We start from the raw sequence: 4561 nt of genomic DNA on the forward strand, positions 1-4561 counted from the left end.
GCCCACACCAGGCGAGGCAGATGAGCTCAAGGAACGCTTCTGCCACCTAGTGGCCGGCGCGCTGCACTCTCCGCCTTCAGACAGCCACATTTTCGCTTTATTTTTGCAATGTCTGGCACTCAAGTGCAAATGACCTTCTCCAGTCGCTCTGCATAAATACTGAGAATATACATCTCACACCACTGTGTTCCTTAGGAGATTCAAAATGTAATCGTCTTCGAAAGCACTGTCTTTAGAGAGAGTCGAATTAATAGCTTGAAAACTATTTTAATACGACTGCATGGCATTTCAGGAAAGTTAAATTGAAAATGACAATGCAAATGTGAATACTTATTAAATCAATCTTTTAAATATTATATATCGAGTTTAGTATTTAGGGAGGTTAGCACCCTCCCTCCCCAAATCAATTATCTCCCTTCCTCATAGCAGCAGCACGATTTAGCTAGTTGAATTATTTCCTTCAGCGCAGACCATGGCTTGTTTATTTGTTTGCTTTGGGGAGTGGTAGTGGATATTTCAGAATGCCTCCTTCTCTTTTTCTGGCTTCATTAACGAGTTATTGATCAGTGACTTGAAAGAAAAACTCAGATGAAAAATGTAGTCAGCCCTGAATCACAATGCTAATTAAAACCAAGGAAAGGAAGGAAAAGAAAAAGCACTTACAATACCCAAATCTCAGAATAACTGATCTCTTCCTCTACAAAAACATGAAGACAGCAGCCATGAGCTCAGCCTGGCATCCCTGTCTGTGCCACAGAGCAGGGCAATGCCCCTGTGGGTATAAAGAGAAGGAAATGACATGTACATAGAGGGTAATCAATTCTGGAATCACTGGCGTACATAATGTACACGGTCATATTTATACCCTTTTCAACAAAGGATTCAAAGAGATGTGATCATTTTTAGAATTGTAGTATATTAAAATACCATTTAAAAACGCCATTGCTCAAATGGCTTCTCATATGTCTAAAGAGAAAAAATCATGAGGAATGATATTATTCACAAATGCTCATAAAGTACCTGTTATTTTCAAAATATCATTTAGAATTCTCATAAATACATGAGAGTATCTATGATTAAGGCTTATCAAATGCTGTTTTATCTTATGAAAACGTTAACAGTTAAAATGGTGTTTATTCATCAAATATTCACTGAAGAACCAGGAGCCAGTCTCTGTTCTAGGCTCAATGTTGCACATTACAAGGAAAATTCAACATGATTCCGCTTTTGTCGATCTAATTGACAATTTTATCTATTCATTGCACCCTGCCAAAAAAAGATAAGACTCAATGTTTTGTTTCTAAAAACCAAACTGGTTGCACCATTTCAGTTGAGACTCAATTTATGTTGTTGTTCTAATAGGCTATTTTTGTTTTGTCCTAGACTGTTTCCCTGGCTCCTGAAGAGTTCAACTTTGCTAAGTGTCAGTCCACTGAGATTCAGACACATTCTTTCTATTGTCAGACCCATATGGCACCTACGAAGAAGAAGAAGTAAGCAATTAAGTATAAGTTCCAAATCAGGATTGTTGTTGTTGTTATGTGCCGTCAAGTTGCTTGTGAATCATAGAGACCTTTTTACAAGAGCTCTGAACTCTGCTCTATCCTGTGCCAATCTTATTGTCACTGATACACCTTAACTCCATTATCTCAGTCACTGAATCAATTCATCTCTCCAAGAGTCTTTCTCTCTTGCACTTTCTTTCCACCCTCTCAAGCATGATGTCCTTCTCCAAGGGCTGGTTACTCCTTGCAACATGTCCAAAGGATGTCAGGTGAAGCTTCACAATCCTTGCCTCCAAGGAGCAGCCTGGTTTTTCCCTCTTTAGGACAAACTTATTTGTTCTCTTGGCTGTCCATGATATATTCAGTACTCTTCTCCAGCACCATACTTCAGAGGCATCAATATTCCTACTACCATCCCTAGTGATTGTTCAGCTTCCTGATGTATAGCATGTAATTGCGAAGACCATGGCCTGGATCAGATGCACCTTAGTCTCCAGACTGATATCGTTGTTCTTCAGTACTCTGGACAGGTCCTTGACAGCAAACTTTCCCTATGCAATTTGTCTCTTGATTTTCTGGCTACTGGTACCAAAAGTGCTGATTGTAGAGCAAATCAAACTGAAGCTGTCAACAATCTCAATCTCTTCATGGTCTGTCACAATGCTGCCAGTCATCCCAGTGGTGAGAATCTTTGTTTTCTTGATGATGAGCTTCAATCCATAGTGAAGCCTGCAGTCCTTAGCCTTGTGCAGCAAGCACTTCAGGTCCTCCTCAATTTCAGAAAAGCAGGATAGTTACTTAAAAAATTAAAAAAATAAAAAAATACCAACTCAAACTATCTAAATTTGACCAAATTTGATTCAGTTCATGCTCTATTTTCTACTCATTTCTATGTAAATTCTTTCAACTAAGCTGGTGGCTTACTTCTTGGGGAGTGGAACAGCTAACTCAAAGGAAATATCTCTCTGGCATTTTAAATCCATCAGCAGCTCTATGAATGGAAGATGAGCTATCTTCTTCAATGAGATTTACAACCTAGACAGCCTGTTGGAGGGTCAGCTATATAAGTTGATTCCTTCTCAATGGCATTATCTCATGTCCTGGAGTGGTCCTCTGGGATTCAAGCTCTGGTCCAAGCTCAGGTGGCTAGAAGTAATGCTTTTCTCTATGGTCCAGACTGGTCTCTAGACAAGATCCAGGTGGAGGGGAGCAGTGATCTGCTCTGCAGCTTAATTTCTATTTTATGTTACTTGGATCCACAATCAATACCTTTGACACAAACAATCAAGAAATGAAAGGCTATTACATTGGATAAATCTACTGTCAGGGATCTCTCTAAGATGTTAAGAACCAATGATGTCATTTTAAAGACTAATATGCACATGATGGCAGAAGAATTGATGACTTTAAACTGTGGTGTTGAAGACTACTGACTATTCCATGGATTGCCAAAAGAATAAACAAATATGTCTTGGAGAAAGTGAAGCCAGGTTACTTTTTGTAGGCAAAGATAAGATGTGTCTCACATATTTTGGGTATGTTATTAGGAGGGACTGGTCCTTGGAGAGAACTGATATGCTAAATGCTTGCAATTATATGAATAAATTGTACTGAATTTTAAATAATGATGTATGTGCTAATATATTTACTTTCTTTATTCCTCTGTTCTTTTTTTCTTTTGGTTATGATTTTTCCACCCACATTATACCAATACTGCTCTGCTCCTATCAAAGGTGTTAATTACCTCCAGGTTGAGATATAGATATATAGATGTAGGTATAGGTATACATGACATAAATAAGCTCTCCATTCCTACCTTATTGCACTGACACATTGATTAATTCTTCTACTACAAAATATTTTCACTTGGATCTATAAAGTGAAATAAGCATAAAGAGAAACAGAAAGGAAAACATGAACCTGAAGTTTAAGAACATGCTTCAGTAAGAATTCTGGTGGTAAAATTGTTAAGCACTGGGATATTAACAGAAAGGTAGACAGTTTGAGACCACACAGTACTTTCATGGAAGAAAGATATGGAAATCACCTACCATAAAGATTACAACTTAGAGAAACCCTATGGGACAATCCTGTTCTCATTTACATGGGTTAAATGGGTAGCTACAAGTTGAAAATTGATTCAGGAATACTCAACAACAAAACAAAAATATATTCTGGATTGCAAAGATTTTGTTGAGATACACACACACACACACACACTGACTTTTACTTAAATACACATTGTTGTTGAATACTCATTTGTTAAATATTCATTGGAAGATTTTGAACAGAAGAGTGACAATTTAATATTAAACAAAATCATTGAAGTTCTGTTTTGAGAATTGCGAACAGTTTGGAAAATACTGCAGGATATTAAGTAAGATTAATAGTGGCTTGACATGAGGTGGTAGCATGAGAATTAGTTGACTTTAAGATATATCTGATAATCCATCAAGTTTGTTGAAGAAATATATTTGAGGTGTAAGATGAAAACAGACAAAGAGGACAAAGCCAAAATTTTTGAACTTTAAAACTGGAAGATAAGAACTGTCTTTAACTAAAAGAAGAAAGTTCAGTCCCTGGAACAGGATATCACGCTTGGAAAAAGAATGAGTCAGTGAGAGACAAGAATGCTGTCAAAGAGATTGATTGACACAGTGCCTTATGAATAGTCGAGGTGGAAAGATGGCACAGGACCAGGCAAGGTTCCATTCTGTTGTACCCAGGATTGCTATGAGGTGGAGCTGATTTGACAGCACCTAAAAACAACATAAAGGGAGAGATTGAAGGTTAAGTAAGTTTTGGGGAAAACATCAGCAGTTCTGTTGTGTACATGTGAAATTGGAGGTGTCTATTTGAAATGTAAATGGGGATGATGAATAAGCAGTTATGCATCTGAGTCTATAATTTAGGAGAGATTTGGAAGGAAGATATATTTGGAGTTTTCAGAAAACAAATGGTATTTAGAGTCATGGATCTGGGTGAAGCCACCAAGGAAAACATGTAGATAGCTAAAAGAAGAGCTTTAAGAACATTCTGAGTTTCAGAACATTACA

Source organism: Elephantulus edwardii, unplaced genomic scaffold (genome assembly GCF_000299155.1).
Source record: "Elephantulus edwardii isolate Elephantulus edwardi_28Jun2011 unplaced genomic scaffold, EleEdw1.0 scaffold00469, whole genome shotgun sequence".
Classification (NCBI taxonomy): Eukaryota; Metazoa; Chordata; class Mammalia; order Macroscelidea; family Macroscelididae; genus Elephantulus; species Elephantulus edwardii.